The following is a 23,109-nucleotide window of genomic DNA, read 5'->3' on the forward strand; positions in this document are numbered from 1 at the left end:
TTATATCAGTTTTTTCTGTTTTCTTTTTAATATCACATTTTTCTCTGTTTCAGCTAGGATTTATAACATGGGAGGGGAAAATACTGATGGGAGGAAAAGGTGATAATGGGGAAAGTGATAATAAGTGGATTGAATTGTCATATATATTTTTTAACGCAGAGGTCTTCTCTTTCTTTTCATTGGGCTATTTTATTGCATACATTAATTTTTATTTCCATGTGCAAAACGAATGTTGTGAGCAGGCAGAACAAGAAGCAATGGATGGAAACTAATCAAAGAGAGAAGCAACTTAGAACTAAGGAGAAATTTCCTGACAATGAGAACAATTAATCAGTGCCTCCAGAAGTTGTGAATACTTCAACAGTGGAAGTTTTTAAGAACAGACTGGACAGCCATTTGTCTGAAATGGTATAGGGTTTCTTGCCTGAGCAGGGGGTTGGACTAGAAGACCTCCAAGATCCCTTCCAACTGTATTATTATTATTATTATTATTATTATTATTATTATTATTATTATTATTATTGCAGTTGCAATACACAAAAAAGATTTCAAACTAACAAAAAAAGGCCTCTTACTCAGAGGGGGGCTCTCATGGTGACCTCCTGATCTGAGCCTTACAAGATCTTTTTTCCAATTGGGTATCCTTTCAGATATGTTGGACAACCAATTTTCACAGTAGTTCAGTCAAAATGAAAAATGCTACCTTCAGCAAATTTGTAAGATCAGATAAAGTAAATATAGTCAATCACATAATCTTTTCTTCTATTTTGGCTTAATATATTTACAGTCCATTCTATGCAAGCCATATTTGTTTAACTGAATTCTGCTATTAGCTGGGTTTGCCTAAAACTTAATCAAAGCCAAAGAAACCACATTATGGCTAGGTTTGCTGTATGGTCTATATGTAAAGATTTATGGTTTAGTTTGAATGAATCCAGTTTGCATGAATCTAGTGGCATGAATCCAGTCAATAGTGATTAACTAAACCATGGGTTACTCTAAACTCAAGGCTTGGGGAATAAAGCCAGTCTGTGAAGAAATGTAGGAATCTCAGTTGTCCACATTTAAATACCAAAATCTTATTGTTCTGCCCCTGTTGTATAATTAAAGATAGTGTTTAAGGAATTGAACTCAAAATGTTTTGTACCCTAAAAAATATTCAGAGCTTGAGGGGATGTTGAGCTTATTGCCCTCAGACTATGGATGAGGATAAAAAAAAACCCCAAACAATAATTAGGAAAAAATAGTAAATGAAATGTGTGTGCTACTGAATCTATTTAACCGAGACTTACTTATTACAATATCAATACTGACTGGTGTGCGTTTTGGTAATCCATGGAGGTCTGCTGGAGCACTATAGAAATTTCATGTGAAGCAATGAAGCTGAACTGAAGACACTCGTTTTCCAGTTGTTGACTTGACTTTACAAGGAAAGAAACTCTAGCTTCTTCAATAAAAGGACCCCATATTCCCTTGAATGCAGAGCACTTAAACAGCAGAGCACTGATCCAGAGACTGATACAATCCATGCCTGTATGTCAACATTGCTTGGGATAATTACCCCTGGGTTTTAGAGAGTTTCAGACAAGTTGTGTGCAGAAAAAGTCTAAAAGGAGTAGCTGATTTCTTGTTTGTTTTTGTAAGTAACATTTCTGCATTTTGTAGATAAGCAGATCCACATTAGCTAAAAGTCAGAAGTATAAACCCTCTTAATAGACTGTCAGTCCAAATATATGAAAAACTAAGTTAGACACTTATCACAGGCAGGTTATCTGTGCCACAAAAGGAAAGAAAGAAAGTTTAGTAGAGATCTTATAGAGGAGAGATCAGGACCTAACTAAACATTTTATTAAAAGACATAACATTTCATAAGCAGCAGCTCACTTTACTGGATGCCAGTCCTGTAAATGGCAAATTATCTAGAAACGATCTTGAATCGAGTAAAAGTCTGTTTTTCTACCCATTTCCAGAGGAGTTTCCATTTGAATCTGTCAGATCTGGTTAATGTAGTTTCTGCTGTGGGGCTTTATCCACATCAAAATTCTGTAGTGTTTTCCATCCTATACTGTCACAATATTCTTTTCATTTCAAGCTGTTAAGGTCTCAATCCAGTTTGGTGTAGTGGTTAAGATATTAGATGGGAAGCCAGAAACCAGGCCGCACAAACAAGTGAAGCCCCATCCATCGGATGCAGGCAGCATACAAAACCACGGCCCCAGCGGTCTGTGGAAAAACTGCTTACCACAGAACTGGTCGCTGGTGCTCTAAAGATTGGGGGCCACTGCCTTAAAAGATAATGCAGAGGAGAAATTAGGAATGGAATTGTAAGAAAATGGTTTAATCCAAGGTAAGTGAAAGAGGGTCATAATTAGCAACACAAAATGTTTTTCCCTGCTACAGTGTCTTGGGAGAAAGGGTACACAGCTTGTAGATTACCTATTACAGTACTCACTGCCTGACAAGCAACATGAGAAATACAGCACTATACTAGCATCCATTCAGGACTGATTGTATAGCAAATTCAAAGAGGGGAGATGTCCAACATCCCCTCCACTTCTTCCCAATTTCCAGATATACAGGCAAGAAGTCAAGAAGAGTAAAGCAAGCTTCTGGAGCAGGTGGAAAGCTTGGATTTGTGTTTCAAGCTTTCAGACTTCCTGTCAAAAGGATGGTTCTGCACTCCTGCTTTCCTTTCTTTGAGTCTTCACTTATGCGAGCAAAGGCCTGGTCTTATATAAATTATGGATAAAGAGTCTTGGAGATGTCAGGCAGTGAAAGCCATCTTGGGCAGAGTGAATAAATAAAATTGGAAGGTCAATGATAGTATTTGGGTAGTTTGGGAGTTTCTGTTTTCCAGGTTTGGAGTGGGAATCTGAGGTTGTTTTCTTTGTTTTTAATTTATATTAAATCTATTCTAGGTTTTATGTGACAGGTCTTAATTCTGGGCCTCACCTCCAAAATGAGAGATCCTACCTGCATATGTTTGTCCATTGCAATCAGAGATCACTGCAAAATGTGGCTACATATTATCCATCTGAGATCTCCAAGTGACTTGTCATGTAGAACATCTTAAATGGAAAGCACTATGTGCTTGTTTTAAAACAAAAGATGGATTAACATCCACTTATAAAATTTGTATAGTCAGGAATTTTCCTTTTCTGTGTCCTGGAGAGTAAAGTCTGTGCACACAAGCCTTAAGTCCATAATGAATCAATTCTTAATTGGGCCATAATTTTTTGCACCTTGAAAATCCCATAGAAAGCTGATTTTTACTATTTTTAAATATAGCACCATTAGAATAAAAACTAATTATTGACTGAAAGTTTCATGTAATATTTTAGAACTAGCTCAGGTATCAGACAGATAAAGTATCTATAAAAATGTTAAACTGACTTCTGAAAATAAAGGTTTGTGTATAATTCATTTTATATTTTGTTTTCCAATTGTATAAATCTTTCTAGTCAGGACTGAGATAATATTCATATGTCCAGATTTTTGGAGTACCTGGGAAATAGATTCAAATGGAAAACGTAAACAGAAATCTTCAGCTACCTCTTTTGTACAATGTTCAAGATTCAACCTTCTGATTCAGTTTCTTCTCATCATATAATACCTTTGGTACAAATAATAGCTATTTTTTTGCCCAGAAAAACCTTCCCTCAGCCTATTCAGAATCAGTAATGTGTCTAACCCAATTCATCAAAAGAGCTGAAGAAAAGTAAACAGCATTTGGATGGAATGCAAAATCCATTTATTGTGTGTGAAAAGCCACACCATGGCAGCCAGTTTCAAAAGTGTCCCATGAGATAAACAAAATGATTAGGAATCCAGCATTTTGATAATCTATCTATTAATTTCTTGTATACAATGCCAAACAGTTTCAGTATAATGTGAAAACTTGTATCAACGTGCTCTCCCTTCCATTGAGGCTTAAAGGAAGCCTCAAGGTGATGGAGGGAATAAGGGCCATAGAAATAAAACTGGAGTGTCCCCTAAGTGCTGCCTATAATCTGGATGCTATATTTCTGTTGCCATAGAAATGTTACAGCAGAGAGGTGGGTGCAGATGGAGACCTTTGCCATTTTAAGAAGTCTTTCAAACTAACCACTTTTGATTTATTTCTAAAATATCAAGTCGTGTCCTAGCTTTTTCATATGCTTACCATATCTTACACAGAGTAGTAACACTTTTTTTTAACAGAAGAGAAATGCTGTGACAAAGATGATAGATGTCCTGTCCTGCTCAAACACACACACGCCATGAACAGTCTTGCCCAGAAATTTCCCCACACCAACACCAGTGCACCCCCCCCCAAGGAGTTCAATAGTCCAGGTAAAAATCCAGCACAAATCCACAGGGTAAAGACAAGCCCACAAGGCAAAGGCAAGTTTGCAAGTCATGCCCAGAGTTCAAGAGGCATGATCTATATAAAAAAGATGTTGAGACTCTAGAAAGAGTACTGAGAAAAGCAACAAAGATGATTAGGGGACTGGAGGCTAAAACATATAAGGAATGGTTGCTGGAATTGGGTATGTCTAGTTTAATGAAAAGAAGGACTAGGGGTGACATGATAGCAGTATTCCAATATCTCAGGGGTTGCCACAAAGAAGAGAAAGTCAAGCTATTCTCCAAAGCACCTGAAGGCAGGACAAGAACCAAGGAGAGAAGCAACCTAGCACTAAGGAAAAACTTCCTGACAGAACAATTAATCAGTGGAACAACCTGCCTCCAGAAGCTGTGAATGCTCCAATACTGGAAATCTTTAAGAAGAGAGTGGACAGCCATTTGTCTGAAATGGTATAGGGTTTCCTGCCTGAACAGGAGGTTGGACTAGAAGACCTCCAAGATCCCTTCCAACTTTATTATTATTATTATTATTATTATTATTATTATTATTATTATTATTATTATTATCATCATCATCATCATCATCATCATCATCATCATCATCATCATCTCTATTTGACAAGATGATTTGGAAAACTGCAAGAGAAGGAAAACCAACTTGAAGGTGGCTTGGACTGATTACCTGAAAGCATTTGATACCCTACCACATGATTTGATAATCAAGTGCCTAGAAATAACAAGAGTCAGTAGAAACATCACAAGCTTTGTGCAAAGATCGATGTCACAATGGAAGACACATTTGCTGCTCAATGGTGATAGACTGAGAGAAACTAATATCAAGAGAGGAATCTTTCAAGGAGCCTCACTATCACCATTACTGTTTGCTATTCTATTGATTTCTTTGTCAATGATGCTGAACAAGCCAGGCCATGGCTATCAAACATCAAATACAGGCTACCCTACCTTCTTTACATGGACGAGATGAAGCAATATGGAAAAACAGCATCTAAAATAGACTTGCTGCCCAGTGCTGCTGGAATACAAGTAGTCCTCAACTTACAACCACAACAGAGCCCAAAATTTATGTTGCTAAGGGAGAAATTTGTTAAGTGAGTTTTCCCCATTTTACGACTTTACTTACCACATTTGTTAAGCAAATAATTGAAGTTGTTAAATTAGTAACACAGTTGTTAAGTGAATCTGGCTTCCCCATTGACTTTGCTTGTCAGAAGGTGGCAAAAGGGATCACCCTGGGACACTGCAACCATCATAAATATGAACCAGTTGTCAAGCATCCAACTGTAAATCATGTGACCATAAGGATGCTGGAACAGTCATAATGGTCGTGACTTTTTTTCAGTACCATTGTAACTTCAAACGGTCACTAAACGACCTGTTGTAAGTTGATGATTACCTACATACAGCCAAGATATTACAATGGAATTTGGTCTGGACAAATATGCCATTGTTACCATCAACATGGGAAAAACAGTGAAAACTGAAGGAATCAAGATGCCCTATGGACATAACATCAAGTGTCCACAGGAAGATCACTAGAAATACTGGCATCCATCAGGCTTGACAACATCAAGCACAGTGAAGTCAAGAAAAAGGTTAGAAGTGAGTAAATCATGAGACTGAAGAAGATCTTAAAGTCCAAACTGAGTGGAGAAAATACCAACCAGACAATTAACCCCTGTGCAATTCCAGTCATTAGCTCTACAGCTGAAATAGTGAATTGGTCTCCAACAGCCCTGAATAGGAAAACCAAAAAAATAATGGCAATGAATCATACTCTTCATTCAAGCAGTGATGTTGATAGATTCTACTTACCAAGGAAAATAGATGCTACCAAGGCATGGAGTGTTGCAAGAACACCAGATAGTTGAAGAAGAAAAAAGTTGGTTGACTGTGCAATCAACTAATAACCCTTAGACAAGAAATCATACATCTAAATGTGAAGAGACTTTTCCCATAACTTTACAGTATGATTCTTACTTATATTTTTTGGAAATTCTTAGCTAGGTCTGGAACATCACCAAGCACTTCCAGTTCAGAAAAGTTACTAAAACCAAATGTTCCAAAGCTACCTGGAATATCCAGTCCCCAGATCAATGAGTTTTATAAATAACTATTTTGCTCTACCATAAATGTGCGTGCATTCATATGCAGAGAGAGAGAGAGAGAGAGAGAGAGAGAGAGAGAGAGAGAGAGAGAGAGAGAGAGAGAGAGAGAGAGAGAGAGATTTTCACTCTTTAAAGCCATAGAGAACATGAATCTATTGAATTTGATACACGTTATCCTTTCACAAACAATTACTGCTTTTGAAAAATGTCATCCAATTAAAATAAAATAGGCAAAATAAAGGATAATGGTTTACTAATTGCTAGTTTATGGCAGATTTCATGAAGATTTATTTTTTTTTTCTAAAAAAGATTTGAATTTAACTCTGAGTGAGTCACCTTGAGCTAAAATAGGCTGTTTTCCAAATTATGTAATTAATGTTTGAACTAACCCTTGTGGTCTGAACAAATCCCTAAATCAAGCCATGGTATGGCATTAGGATCACAGATGCCCAGTTTCCACTGCTGTCTCTCCACAATAATTTCGCTCTGAAAATTGGGCTCAAGGAAAAGAAGCCTTGTAGCAAGCACTTTCCTCCCTTCTACAACTTTGCTTAATTTAGAGATTATAGAAAGGGGTCAAACTGGGCTTCCGTTTATTACCACATTATTCTTCTTTCCTCCACACTTTCTCTTTCCGTTCTTCACTCCACACTTTCTCTTTCCGTTCTTCACTGCTTCAAATGATTCGAAATCTAGGTTTCTGATAAGCACTGGAAGGGTGGTCTAGATCAGGATTGGGCAAGCATGTAGACGTCCCTTGTCCTACATAACATCTTGATGAGCTGCAGAGTGCATATAAGAGCAGCGAGAAAAGCAAAAAATAAAGAATAGCAACTCTTTTGAGTTAGGTTATGTGCCCTTGTCAAAGAGTGTGCTATGCTCCCTCTTCATATAGAGAATGATTGTGCCCTAAATTAGCCAACTTCCCATTTGCTGACATTCACCTCTGCTCATTCACAGTCAGCAAATTGTTTGTGGTACAGATAAATTTCTATCATCACTGATTGATTGCATCCAGATGGGGCAATCTTCTTTAGCATTTGCTTACCTGAAATAATTTGTATAATTTAGAGCTTTACACTAGCTAGCATAATGAGTTATTATTCTTACCTTATTAGCCAATACAAAGCCATAGTGCAAAAAACAAAAAACAAAAATCCTTCCAAAAAACAAAACCCAACCTTTTGGCAGCCTGCCCTTGTTGGAAAGTCATCTTCAGCATGCCATTGCAGTTATTTGACAAACATTCACTTAGATCAGTGATACTAAGGCTGCAGTCCTATTTCAGCATAGTGCTGGACAGAGGTATCATCCTGCCTTCTTTTTCCCATTATTCACCTTCACTTCAAGGGCAGGACAGTGTGTTGCCTTTGCCTTGTCTCGTCTCTGATCTAATCAAATTCCAGATTTGATTAAGCCTGTGACATTAAACAGGTTGAGATGCAAAATAATTGAGTTTAACTTCATTGCATTAATATAAATCATTTAAGTAAAGAAACCCCTTTGCAATCAGGTGCTACGGCCTTCAAAGAATGTTCCAAAACTTTGAAACTGACGAGCCAACCAGCAACCATGAAAAACCCTGCATTACCTGGTCAGAAAAAGACTACTTGGCGCTTGCCAGAATTTACATGATAGGATTTGATTATATCTCTCACTGTTCACTTCCACTGCAATTTGAAATATTGGGGCTCAAAAATGTTAACATTTCTGTAAAAACTTACCACTTTTGACATGGCATGAAGCGAATTAAGGGACTGTAATGGTGCTCCTATCACTTTTAAAATCTCTTCCTCCCTCCCACCCTCCCTCCCTCTCCCTCCCTCCCTCCCTCCCTCCCTCTCTCTCTCTCTCTCTCCCTCTCTCTCTCTCTCTCTCTCACACACACACACACACTTCCTCCTTCTCCAGTTTCTGAGGGCTTTAGAGTGAATCAAAACAAGTGCATCAATAAATAAAAAAGAATATGATTGGAGCAGATCACTGACAGCTGATTTCTAGGCTTGTCAATGATTCACTCCTACACTTAGTTATGAGGTAATGAAAGTTATTGGTGTATTCATTGTGTATTAATATCTCCAGTGGTCTGCATCTTATCTGGTTTTCAACACCTTTATAAATTCCAAAGTTAACATCATGAAGCAACTCCTTCATGATGGTTCAAAAAGTTTGGAGAAATCAGTCATCCAAATTCTCTGTCCACTGAAAGAAGATAGCAGAAGGAAATGGCTTGGGGTTAGCCATATCTTAGACAAAGAGAAGTCAGTGATAGACAGAAGGGACCCAGGTACATTCTTAACTCTGCCTGAAGTCTACTGTCCCCCTTGGTCACTCAGTTATCAAGTAATGATGTGTCAATGCTGTTGAATTTTGACTGCCAACAGAAACAAATCTGATGGAACTTGGACTTCTTTCTACTAAATAATGATGAAGAAGATTGCATTAGAAAGGTTTCTGGAATCAAGTAAGGTTAATACCATGTTATTTTTTTCCATTTTTATCTGGGCTGCAGCTACCAAGGTATATGATCCTAAGAACAGCTCTAGTGCCATTTCCTAGGCCAAATGTAGAGTAGCAAAGCATGCTCACACTGCTGAATTGCTCATCGCAATGTAGAATATAAGGCATGGTTTATATCAGAGGTCCCCAACATTTGGGCACCAGGGCCCGGTTTTGTGGAGAGAGGTTTTTCCATGGACTGGGGGGTGCGTGGTTTTGTGTGCTGCCTGCATCCTGTGGATGGGGCTTTGCTTGTTTGTGTGGACCAGTTGCTGGCATGCTGCAACCTTGTACTGGTCCACGGACGGGGGTTCGGGACCCCTGGTTTATATTATCCCAGAGCTGTGGAATGTCTCTCTCTACATTAGGTCTGTCAAAGCTGCTAACATTGGATGTTCTTACTTTGACAACAGATGGAAATGTAGCCATCTTTTCTATTTCGCTTTTAGAGTTAAATGATGCTGGGAGGGAGGATGTGGATGAGAGTCCAGTTAGTCATAACAACAATAACTCAGCCATGGGAATCAAGGTTATTGCACCCAGACCTGATAAAGATTTGGCAAAAGCCCATGCTTCAAGCTAATTGGGGAATGTGATTTATAACTGTTAATTGGAGGAGGGAATTGTGCTTTGCTACTTTGTGCTGGGGGGGGGGGGAATTCAGTTTTTGGCTTTAACTATGTAGTGCCGATACTTTGTTTCTCAAATAAAAGATTCTTTAAGGTAAACAATGCCTCAAAGTTCTTTTAAAGAGTTTCATCTGTCAGACCCATGACACTGTCACTACCATTGCATTGCTTTTTTTCCCAAAAGGAATGCAACATTTCTCTTTTTTATTATTGCTGTCATTGCTTATTTATTAGATTTATATCCTGCCCTTTCTCCAGGAATTCAAGTTAGTGTTGGTAGCACTCTGTCTTCCTGTAACAACTTTATAAGGTGAATTTAGTTGAGAGATCATCACTGGTCCAAAGTGCAGTGAGAGACAGTGTTTGGCCAAAATTTTCCAATAAGCTGAGAATGGATATGATCCTGGTCTTCCTGATCCTTGTTTAATGGCACATTGTGGGTCCCACCTGCAAAGGAATGTCATGTGATGGGATCCAAGTGGAGAGCCTTTTCTGCCTGCCCCTTGAAACATCTTCCCCTCAGAGGTGAGATTGTTGGCCTGATCTTGTTGGCTTTCTGGAAGGTTTGCTATCTGGACTGGCAATCTGGTGACATTGGCGGAGAACCTATTAAATGGGTATAGTTTTAGGGAAAGCAATGTTGCTCTCTAGGAGGTTGTGTTTCTTTATGGTTTAAGTAGTTTTATTGTTTTAATAATTTTTTACAAGTGGTTTTGTATTTGTTTTTTATTTTTAGCTCTTTAGTGAGATGGCTAGCTATATAAATATAATAAACAAACAATCCACAACCACATCCTACATTATACTGTAGGCAAATGGTTATCTCCACTTGCTGCTAGTTTATTTTATTCTGATTTGTTCTGGTTTATTCTGATATATTTCTTACCGCATTGTAGCAACGGTGAAAGAGTGATGCCATAATGTCACCAAATTGTGTGAAAATATTTTTTAAATCACTTTTGGAGTGTAGGGGTATCCAATGGACACAGTATGTATGTTAACTCCCTCTACTATGTGTGAAGAATTTTTTTTATATCCATGCAAAGGATGCTTTTGGAGGGCACTAGGTGAATTCTGCAGTGCTGCATCCAGACCATGGGCTGGTGAATTGTCCATTTGTGCTCTGTGCAAACAGCCATGTCACTATGGTTCCTCCAGTGCTCTCTGCTTTGGTTATAATAAGGTCTGGTAAGTATTCAGATAGATAGTAGTTCAAGGATAATATTAATGACCACCATATAATTGATTTCTTGTTATTCATTAGATATACTTGCATGTAATAGAATGATTGCTTGCACTGCAGGCTCTTTGAGTGCTCTCCCCCCCCTGAATAAATGTTTTTTCAGTGTAATTGGGATGGAAGAGAGGGTGAAAGGAAGAGCTTAATGTGACATCAGTAATTAAAACCCCTGTTTTCAAGCTTATATGAAATAATGCCAAGTACCGGTAGCACTTAACTTACGATCACAATTAAGCCCAAAATGTTCCTTGAAAGGCAAAGACAGTTGTTAAGCCAGTTTTGTCCCATTTTGTGACCTTTCTTGCCACATTTGTTAAGTGACTCGCTGCAGTTGCTAAGTTAGTAACGTGGTTGTTAAGTAAGTCTGGCTTCCCTATTGACTTTGCTTGTCAGAAGGTCAAAAAAAGTGATCACAGACCCTGGGCAAACTGCAACACCGTATGCCAAGCAGCCGAATTTTGATCACATGACCACAGGGATGCTGAAACAATCGTAAGCATGAAAAACAGTCATAAGTCACTTTTCCAGCATCGTTGTAACTTTGAACAGTCACTAAACAAATGGTTGTAAGTTGAGGACTATCTGTATTCAAGCACGAAGTATCAAATTTATGCACATTCATAACTGTCACTGTATACGTGGTTTAGTGATATTTCTGATGATATTTTGTCATTTTGCAAGACTTTCTGCTTCAGATTTAAATTTGTAAACAAATAAAGGTAGGAATATAAGCGTTCCTTTCTAATTTTAGCCTTTGCTGCTTATGAGCCAATTATAGAGATATTAATAAGTGTTTGTATATAGATTTGAGCCCGATAATTTTGTTTGCAGTGAGAGTTCAGAATTATTTTTACATAACCTGCATGGAATAACTATCGGATGTTTTACATTGAGTGCTTAAATAATTTAAAGGTATAAGAGGTTTCAGATTTATAATTTTATGTAATGTTTTAAAAAAATCTTACATGCTTTAACCTTGTTTCTTTTGTATGTAATTACTGCAATGCCAGATGCCAAGCGTCTGAATTTTGATCACATGACCATGGGGAAGGCTGCAAGGGTGAAAAATTGTCAGAAATCCCTTTTTTTCAGTTCCATTGTAATTTTGAACAGTCACTAATCAAATGGTTGTAAGTCAAGGACTACCTGCACTCAAACATTAAGGATCAAATTTATGCACAAACATTCATAACCTCTCAAGGAGAATATTGGCAGAATGAATTGGACTTTATAATGTACTAAATGTTTCTGTCACGGAACTTGGAATTTCTCCTTCCTTTTTTTACTTCTGCTGAAGTCACCACAGGAAATGGTCTGAAGATAAATTGCTTCTTCAGTATTCTTCTTTTTCTTTATTCAGCCCAAGATTGGGCTGCATCTTGCTACTAAGCTTGTTTATCTAATTTAACAGAACTTCCTGGGAACACTACTCTATGCATAGCCTTGATGAAAATGCCCATTCAAACTTACTCCTCAGAGAGAAGCAGCAGTCGGTATTTACCCAAAATTAGCATGATCAAGTCACATAAAAGCAACATAAAAGCTGGCCATTCTGCTAGACCTACCATGTCTAGGGTACAAAAATCCAGACAATAAATAGTTAGCATTTACTGTATGTAGAACATCGAACACAGAATAGCAGAGTTGGAAGGACCTTGGAGATCTTCTAGTCCAGGGGTAGGCAACCTTGGCTCTTTTATGACTTGTGGACTTCAACTCCCAGAATTCCTGAGGCAGCCATGCTGAGGGAAAAGGGAGAAGTTTCCAAGCTGAGCCATGCTGGCTCAGGAATTCTGGGAGTTGAAGTCCATGAAAAGAGCCAAGGTTGCCTACCCCTGTTCTAGTCCAACCCACTGCTTGAGCAGGAGACCCTATTCTCTTTCAGGCAAATGGTTATCCCATCTGTCTTTTTGAAAGCCTCTAGTCATGAAGCACCAACAACTTCTGGAAGAAAGCTAATGCTCTCACCATTAGGAAATTTCTCCTTAGTTCTAGGTTGTTTCTCTCCCGGGTTAGTTTCCAACCATTGTTTCTCTTGGTGCTTTGCTGCCTTTCAAAGATCAAGATTTTTTGCAGGACAGATCCAGTGAAAAGTTCAGTTTCAATTGTCTACCAAGCTGCTTATAAGAATCTTCAAAGCATCACTTGTGACTGTTGATGTCCCATCCGTCATGAAGTTATTTAAAGCTAAAGTCCAGGACATGATGCTGTATGGGGCTGAGATGTGTATCTATAAGGAATCCCAAGCTTAGAAATCATCCAATCAAAATTATTAAAAAATTAAATGCAGTCCCTCAGTTGACTTCTATTGCTTTAACACGGTTGGAATTAGTCTATATCATCTTTGGGACTGGCTTAAGATTCTGCTGACTCAAATTTTGACTAAAGCAAGTATCAGAGGGAACTTCCCTGTGTCCAACATTAACACTGCATTGCATGTTGTGGTCTTTCTTTGCCAGCACTTTTGGCCCATGGGCTGGTGAAACTCTGGATGAATTGAAGCAGAAGATTTGGGACTTAGTAATAGATATTCAAATTGACAGAGCCAATATTTCTCATATTTACTGCAGTGGAATTGTTCCATTTTCTTGGTCTATCCCTGGATATTTTTTAATATCCAACAAGTTCTTCGTAGATCTCATTGGTCCTCTTCCTCATGGGAGAATTTTTACTCTGACATAAATCGGCATGATGTCCATAAGGATGACAACAAGCAGATTCGCTGATCTTTAGTATGCAAGCCTGTGTTCAAATAGAGAGGCTAAATCTGCATCACATCTGTTATTTAAATGCCCATTATATACACAGTGATAATTTATAGCCTCAATTTTCAGTAATATTAATTGTTTCGGTATTAAGACCTTATTGCTCTCCCTCTATGTAATCCAGCCTCCAAAAACCTCTTAAACAGGTAACAAAAGTCTTATCAATAGTCATGGCTTTTACTAACCTAACAATATTACTGTAACTGTTTTGTTTTTGTTTTTTTTTAAATGTAATTGAATGTACTTTTATTCTTTTATTTACCTTATTTGTTGTACTTTATTTTTATGATTGATATTTGACTGCATGTTTTAAATTGTATCATTTCTATATAAGTCAGTTATTGATTGTTTAATTAATTGATTTGATTTATGCTGCCCCCCATTTTACAAAGCAAATCTAAACAGAAAACACGATTGAAACATAACTATAATAATAAGGACAAAGTTAAAAAAAATAATAAAAGCACTATTTCTTCCTTTTTCATGTTTGTTGAATTGCAGCAGCCTAGAAACAGTTTTAATAAACAAACAAATAAAATAGCCTGTTTGTCTTGTTATATGAACTGACCCATTGTGATTTGTAAAGATGATTTAGTAGGATATTAACCCATGCATTGGGCCTTACAACAAGCTGTGGCTTAAATGCATTGTGTATGAACTTTGCCATTAATTATGTCATTGTAAGAGAAAATGAAGTATGGCCATGACTAAATTGTGCAGCTATTTGTTCTTAGAGAATATCAGTCCCAACAAAATGTATTTCAATAGGGGAAATCCATAGATGATATTGATATCCTAGGTGTTGTGTCCTGAGCCTGCAAAAGCAGGCTCGGGACGTTGCTATGGTCCCGGGTTGCTGCAAGCTGCCCGGGACCAGACAGCACGGTGTCAGCCTCGTGCGCATGCACAAGGTGCGAAAACGAGCCAATCAGCTGCATCTGCTTTGCCTGGGGATTTGGACATATTTAAGGGGCCTGCGAGCCTCTTTGTGTTGTTGCCTATGCTGTAGCAGAGAATAAAGAACTGAGTTGTTGCAGAATGAGTCTCCAAGCCTCTGATTTATCAAAGGACTTAACACTGGCGACGAAGGTGGAATCAAACAAAGGGCTTCAAACAAACAAGCTCTAATTATCCATAAGAAGTCCTGAAGAGGGGAAGTTGGCGTTGGAAGCAGCGTCTCAGGCCTATCAGTACAGCATCGCTGAAGGGTGAGCTCGGCTGAACAACCCTTTCCCCCCTCCACATTAGAAGAGTAGAGAGAAAATGGCGAAGATTGGGCGTATTTCTGAGTTTGACATTGCTCATCCAGAAAGATGGGACTCTTATGTTGCCAGGGTGGAAAATTATTGTAGAGTAAACCAAATAAGAGAAGATGGAGCAAAGGCTGCCACGCTGTTGTGTGTGTGTGTGTGGGTGGTCAAGAGGCATTTGAAATAGCTGAGAACCTAGTGGCCCCTGCACCTCTAGAGTCAGTTACGTTCACTGACTTGAAGAAATTGTTAAAGGAACATTTTCAGCCCAGATTGTCTGTGATTGCATGGAGACACACATTTGAGCAAAGAGGCCAGAGGGCAGGTGAATCTGCTAAAGACTTTATTGCAGCCTTAAGGAGAGAAGCCAAGCCTTGTGAGTTCAAGGATCTGGAAGAGAGGCTGCGAGATCACTTCATTTGTGGTTTAAGAAACAGAGATTTGCCAGAGAAGATATTTCCTTCCAAGATGCTCTAAGGGAGGTGACGGCTGAAGAAGCAGCTGGAGGAGCTTTAAGGTCTCTATGGCCTACCAGGAACATTCCTGAAACAGCAACTGTCCATCAGGAAGACATCAAAGATGAGGCAGACACTGATCCTGAAGATGAGGTGAATAGACTTTACCTGCCATCGGGAAAGAAGGAGAAGGGGCGTCTGGACAAGGACATTACAGCCATCAAATGTTTTGGATGCGGTGGAAGCCACAAGAGAGCCGAGTGAAGGTTCTGGTCTGCCTTATGCAAAGGGTATGGAAAGCGAGGCCACATTGCAGCCATATGCTTGAGTCAACAGAAGGTACAACCTCAGGAAGAATTGCGTCTGAAAGGTATCAGGGTCCCCAGCCAAAATAGGGTTGGTTTCTGCACATTGCGCAGAAGTATTTTGAGGACAGGAACACATAAACCCTTAAAGAAAAAAACTGTCTTTAAAAGTAAGGCTGCAAGGGGTTCCTAGAGCTATGGAGTTGGACACAGGGTCCGCTCTCTCTATTATTTCTAACAATACATTTAGGAAAATTTGCAACAGTAGTGGCATTTGAGCCAAACTAAGACCATCACACATAATTCTCACAGACTTTCAAAATTCTAAAGTGTGTGTTAAGGGGGAGGCCACCCTTAACGTGCAGTATAAGGATTTTGAAGGTCCTCTAGATGTGTTAATAGTGGGGGGGAACGCACGAGCCTTATTGGACTCGATTGGTTCGAGGCTCTGGGCATCCAAATCACTGGGCTGCACAGTTTGCAGATGTCATGCCTGGCAGAAGTCTGCAAGGAGTTTGCAGATGTGTTTAGTTCAGAGCTTGGATCCTTCAAGGGGCCTCCAGTCTCATTGAGGTTAGACCCAACAATCACCCCCATCAGGGTTAAGCCAAGGAGGGTACCATGTGCCCTCAAGATTGATGCTGAACTGGACAAGCTGATACAGCAAGGTATTTTAGAACCTGTAGATTCAAGCCCATGGGAAACTGCTATAGTAACGCCTTTAAAGGCTAATGGGGAGATATGTATTTGTGCAGATTACAAATGTACACTAAATAAGGCATTACAACAGCATGCTTATCCATTCTGGCATCTCTTAAGGGGGGCAGCATCTTTGCAAAGCTTGACCTGGCACAGGCCTACCAACAGTTGCCTGTTGATGAGGCAGCTGCAGAAGCACAAACTATAGTTACGCATAGAGAAGCTTTTAAGGTCAAGAGACTGCAATTTGGGGTTAGTGTAGCCCCTGGCATATTCCAAAGCATCATGGAAAGCACGCTACATGGAATTCCAGGGGTCTGCCACTACTTTGATGATGTCCTCATTGCTGGGGAGTCATCTCAAATGCTAGCTGAGAGATTAAGGGCTGTCTTGCTTCCTTCAGAAAAGCAGGCCTTAAACTGAAAAAGGAAAAATGCAAAATTGGAGTCAATTCCACTGAAATTTTGGGATTTAGAATAGATGCCCAGGGTATCCAACCTGCTGAAGGCAAGCTGAGAGCTATACAAGAGGCCCCTAGCCCTAAATCCAAGGGTGAATTACAAGCCTTCCTAGGCCTCTTAAATTTTTATCATGCCTTCCTACCTCACAAGGCTGCTGTGGCAGAACCCTTACATAGGCTCTTGGACAAACAGGCTCCTTGGCAGTGGACTAAGGTCCATGAAAAGGGTTTCAATGAGGTTAAGGCTTTGCTAACTTCCAATACTGTCTTGGCTCATTTCAACGAGCAGCTGCCTTTGTGCATTGCCTGCGATGCATCTCCTTACAGGGTAGGAGCAGTACTCAGCCATCTGAAGGCTGATGGGACTCAGGTCCCTGTAGCTTATTATTCCAAGACTCTGTCTCCTGCTGAGCATAATTATGCTCAGATTGACAGAGAGGCTTTGGCCATAGTGTCTGGCATTAAGAAATTTCATGATTTCTTATATGGCCGCAAAATTACAGTCTATACTGACCATAAGCCTCTCTTGGGGCTGTTTACCACAAACAAACAAACCCCACATATCATTTCTCCTCGTATGCTGAGATGGTCCATTTTTCTGTCAGCATACGACTTTACCTTAATTCACAAACCTGGAAAAGATATGGGTCATGTTGATGGCCTGAGTAGATTGCCCTTGCAGCAATTGGAGCCTGATCCGGTTCCAGCTGTTCATATTCAGGAATTACCAGAGTGTCCCCTCAATGCCAGGGATGTGGCTGCAGAAACTGCCACTGATCACACGCTCACACGCGTATTGTCATGGGTATTGTCAGGGTGGCCTGACAAGCGTCCCGATACGGAGTTTCAGAGCTTCTGGAAAAAGAAGCATGAGTTTTCCACTTTCAAAGGGTGTCTGTTATGGGGTAGCAGGGTTGTGATTCCTACCTCGTTGAGGTCTAGAATCTTGTGCTCACTGCATGAGGGACATCCTGGTATAGTAAGGATGAAAACGCTTGCGCGCAGCCATCTTTGGTGGCCGGGTCTCGATAAGGCTATCGAGGCCCAGGTTCACGGGTGCCAAGCGTGCCAACAGTCCAGGCCTGAAATGCCTCAGGCCCCAGTTCACAGGTGGGAGGAAACTAAATTCCCACAGTCCAGGGTGCATATAGATTACGCTGGGCCCTTTCAGGGGCAATTCTTCCTGATTGTGGTTGACAGCCATTCCAAATGGCTAGAGGTTTTTCCTGTTTCCTCCACTACTACTGCCAGGACCATCGAGGTGTTGAGAAGCATTTTTGCATCACACAGTCTTCCGGATGTGTTGGTTTCAGACAATGGTCCCCAATTTACTTCTTCTGAGTTCCAGGCTTTTCTGCAAGCCAACATGATCGGCACGTGACGTCAGCTCCCTTCCACCCGTCCTCCAATGGAATGGCTGAGAGAATGGTGCACACTACCAAAGATGCCCTCAAGAGATTGACTTATGGTAACTGGCATCACAGGTTAGCAGATTTGCTTCTTGCACACCGCACCACACCATGCACTGCCACGGGAAAGAGCCCTGCTGAACTCCACTGGGGTCACCGCCTCATAACAAAGCTGGACAGGCTGCATTCTGACCGGGTGGCTTCACAGGTGTCACAACCACAAGCACCTAGGAGGCTCCAAGTGGGTGATCCGGTCTGGGCACGCAACTATGGACCTGGTCATCTCTGGGTGACAGCTGTGGTCTGCAAGGCCTCGGGACCATTGTCGTATGAAGTGACATTGGGTAACGGCCGTGTCATTCGCAGACACATAGATCAGCTGCGTTGGAGATTGACTCTCACTCTTCCGCTCCTGGCTCTGCTCTGGGGGGGAGGGGGATGATAATATGCAGTATGAAGATTCAAGAGATAGGGGGTTTCCCTGCTTATCCACAACTACCCCAGACAGGGAGACATACCGGGGTGTCCACGTTACTTATCTTCAACAGGTAATACTCCAAACAGGGAGTTTGACAGGGGGTATCCTCATATTTCACAAGGAAACAGTGACCAGGAATTCCAGCAAGGGCGAGGGTACGTCCCGGCAACTACCTCACAAAGGAGGTCCACAGGAAAGGGGGTGGCCAGGGAGGCGACTCCTGACTCCGGCACCTCAGGCACAGATGGAAAAGCTCCAGAACACTGGGGCAACTCCGATACCCAGCACCCAGAATCGGCTGGCCTTGGGTCTGAGGGACAGTGCTCCCAAGGAAGGTCCATTGGGGACCTGGGGACTTCCACCCCTCCAAGGTATGCTGACTTGGACGTAGAGGGTCTGGCCAGCCAGCTGATGGGCAGGTTGACCGGGTATGCGGGGCAACAAAGTCCTGGCCTGCTGAGCTTGGTGGGCGAGCAGGCAGGCCCGGTAACAGCCCCAAGGGTGCTTGGAAATGTAGGGCAGCATCCGCTGGGCTCACCTAGCCTAGCAGGAGAGCAAATGAGCCATACACCCTCTCCAGGTCCAAGAAGGTCGCAAAGGACCAGACACCCACCAAAATACCTGAGGGAATATGTTAACCTGTAGGCTAGTTTAGAAAAGGGCTGCTGAAGGAAGATTCCACAGGAAAAGGGGCTGTCTTGTGTTAAGGGGTCCTTTTTAATTTCAGATTTATTTAGTTCCAAAAGGATGGGGTGTGTGCCCAAAGTTAAAATATCCAATTACACATTCCATGCATGTGGCGGGACGAGGGTGTTCCCCAGATCTGTAGAGGTTGCAACTTATCCATCACACACCCAAAGATCCTACAGACTCTATACAAGGGTGTGACGAATTTGGAACATGTCCAGTCAGTGAGGTCACATGTGTGTGCAGCATTGTTTCATCCGGGGGGGGAGAGGGGTGTTGTGTCCTGAGCCTGCAAAGCAGGCTCAGGACGTTGCTATGGTCCCGGGTTGCTGCAAGCTGCCCGGGACCAGACAGCACGGCGCCAGCCTTGCGCGCATGCGCAAGGCATGAAAACAAGCCAATGAGCTGCATCTGCTTTGCCCGGGGATCTGGACATATTTAAGGGGCCTGCAAGCCTCTTTGTGTTGTTGCTTATGCTGTAGCAGAGAATAAAGAACTGAGTTGTTGCAGAATGAGTCTCCAACCCTCTGATTTATCAAAGGACTTAACACTAAGGAAGGAGGAAAGTAAGGACAGTTCCTAGATAAAGGGACAGTCTTGAGATGACAAGTGATTATCAGATGATCTTCCCCCACTGTTTCTGTGAATGGGGAGCTTTCCTGTCCACATGGTTTTCTCTGAAATTAACAATCATTACCCCTGCAAACAAGAAGCCCCCCCCTCTGTGTGTGTGTGTGTGTGTGTGTGCAATAGCTGATCTTTTTTCTACTTAGCTCTAATCCAGTTCTTTCCTCTCCCTCTACCTATGCCATTATATGCATGAAAAGAGTTGCAAGGATGATCAGGTAGCAGTCAAAACAGCCAAGATCAATTTTGGATATGTTTTATTCTAGAATCAGAAGGCTTGGAGACAGAAAAGCTATTAATCTGGAAGTGCCCTGGGAATTGCAATTGAACAACATCTCAAAAGCTACAGGCTATCCTGCATAATGAGGACACTGTGTAGAATCCTGGGACAGAAATGTCTTTGCAGTATTTTTTAAAGGACAAGTTGGTGGAAATCAGGGACTTTTAGGTGCAGGTGCTTAAAAGAAAAGTGCTTGTGCTTATCAGCTCTAGCATGCATTATCAGTTGCTGGTTTCTACCTTTTGTAAAGGATGTCTATGTTTGGCAACACAGATGTACATCCAGAACCTAATGTTGGTGAGGTGAGATAGAATAGCAAAAATATCCTCCCCTTTGTAATATCGTTGCTGAAATATTTTGCAAAGTTGTTTTCCTTTTAAAAAGCATCTTATGTGTGTTTAAGCAGATCTCTCTACAGGCCATTTGACTTGGCTGCTATGCAGTGGTCAGAATGGTGGAATATTCTAATAAATCATGGCACACCCTGTCATAATCCACTTGCCACAGATCTTCACTCAACAGTCCCCTCATCTCCAGGATCTTGACAATTCGAGGGTTTTCTAGGGACCACCATCTTCTGGAAGTCTACTCAGAATGAAGCCCAATTGACCAATGCCCAGGCCATTGTCCACAGCATTGCAGCCTCCCTAAATTAAACTAATTTTAGGAAATTAACTTTTGTTGCCTATTGAATGGACTTTTCTTCCTGTTGTTGTTCTAAGAATCAATGAAATATAAGCTTTTTTGCTTCCTATTCCCATCCCCTCTCTCCCCTAAATAACAAGCCATCTGTTTCACACAACATTTATGCTATCAGGAGAGGCCATTAAATTTTTCCTTCTAAAAATTAATCAGTTTTGAAATGGATTAACCAAAGGAAAGAACATTAAGCTCTCAACTTGCATGAAGCTGTGATTTCCTTTAATTGTGATTAATATTTCATTTTATTTATAATTCGTCATGTAATTTCTTTCTGGAAGCTTTCACTAGATAAACTGACCAGTGCTGTTAGCAATAAGGCTGAGAAGACAACCTTGTTCCCTCTTCTGTTAAACTAGTGTCACATGACAATACAGGAAGCAACCAGGCTTTAACAAACCATAGCCAATTTTTGGGGTGGGAATGGAAAAGTTGATTCATTCTAATAAATTTACTCTCTGTTAAAAATATAAATCATGGCTGAAAAAAACTCCACAGCAAATGGAAATTCTGTCTATAGGGATAAGGACAGATTTTGCTTTTCTCCTGCAGTGTGGCTTGGATTTGGGTCTCATAGAAAGTTGTTTTCCCCGATTCTGTGTCTATAAAATATAATTTCAGATATTGAAATTCTCTGATAAGGAAACCCAAGAGACAGTCACCTCCAAGAATTGAAATCCAGGGCCAGGGAACAAATTGGAATTAAAGTGTGCCTAGGTGGGAATATATACATTGTACTAATTGTGATGACAGGAAAGAAATTCCATTCCTGCCCCCATCTTACAGTATTCTGTTCTACGCTCCATCTTTTAAGCAGTTTTCCCTGCATATCTTTGATACTAGAAGTGAGATGGACATAATAAGATACTTCATACTCATGGGTGAGTCACCGAATCATGGTTTACTCAGTTAATCTGGTTTTGCACAAGATGGAAGAATAGAGAAATGCACCAGCTGCAACAAACATTACGTGACTGGCTAGATTGAGACTCTGTGTGTTGCATAGACATTTCCAGGAACCACAAACCAATGAAACATGTTGAGTTCACTCCATCTTCTGAGCATAATCTAAACATGTTTAAGCCTCACAGGGCAAACCAAGCTCTTGAGGACAACTAGAAAGGTGAAGGCAATAGGTTGACTCTTTAGTTTGTTTTTTTTTCAAATTTTATTTATAATACAGTTAAAAACAAACAAGCATTGGATTTGATGTGACAATCCAGTATATACATTCTTATCAGATTATTCCACTTTTTACAATCAATTCTTCATCTCTACATATACATCTAAGTTTTATATACAATACTTGTTCTAAAATAACATATATTTCTATCTTAACATTCGTCTTTAATCCCTAATGTCCTCTTCAAATTCCTCCAGCGGTAAAATTTATCCCAAGTTTCATAATAAACTGATCCACATTTATCTTTTAATATCATTGTGACCCTGTCCATTTCCGCACATGCTAATATTTTATGTATTAACTTTTCCTCTGTGGGAATTTCCTTGCTCTTCCATTTTTGTGCTAAAGCAAGCCTAGCTGCAGTCAGGATGTGTAGCAGAAGGTAGATTGTTCCCTTGTCGTATTTTCCTGTCGTTATTCCCAACAAGAAGAGTTCAGGTTTTAACTCTAAGTCCAGTGTTAATATATCCCTCAACCAGTTTCGTGTCCTGTTCCAATACTCACGAGTCTTTGGGCATTCCCACCACATATGGTAGTATGAACCTATTGCTGTTTTACATTTCCAGCATAGGGGTGAGATGTTTGAACCCATTTTGGCTAGCCTTGCGGGTGGGAAATGTCATCTATAAAACATCTTGTAAAGATTTTCCTTATGTGAGGTAGCTAAAGTGAGTTTCCTATTCCTTTCCCATAGTTCTTACCAAATATGCAGGTCGATACTGAAACCAAAATCCCTACTCCAAATTAACATGGTTTCCTTAACCTGTTCTTCATACATTGTCTGATCTAAAAGAAAATGATATATTTTTTTAATCATTTTATCCTCGGGACCTAATAAAATTTTATCTAGTTCTGAGGTTGACTCTTTGTTTTTCCTTTCAAATAAAAAGAATAGGTCTTCATCAGTAACATCCATAGAGAGGGGAAGGTGTCAAAAAGGCAAAATGGAGGAAGTGGCATCATGATGGGTG

This window comes from Crotalus tigris, unplaced genomic scaffold, assembly GCF_016545835.1.
Source record: "Crotalus tigris isolate CLP2741 ecotype Arizona unplaced genomic scaffold, ASM1654583v1 scf7180000020074.1721668, whole genome shotgun sequence".
In the NCBI taxonomy this organism is placed as follows: domain Eukaryota; kingdom Metazoa; phylum Chordata; class Lepidosauria; order Squamata; family Viperidae; genus Crotalus; species Crotalus tigris.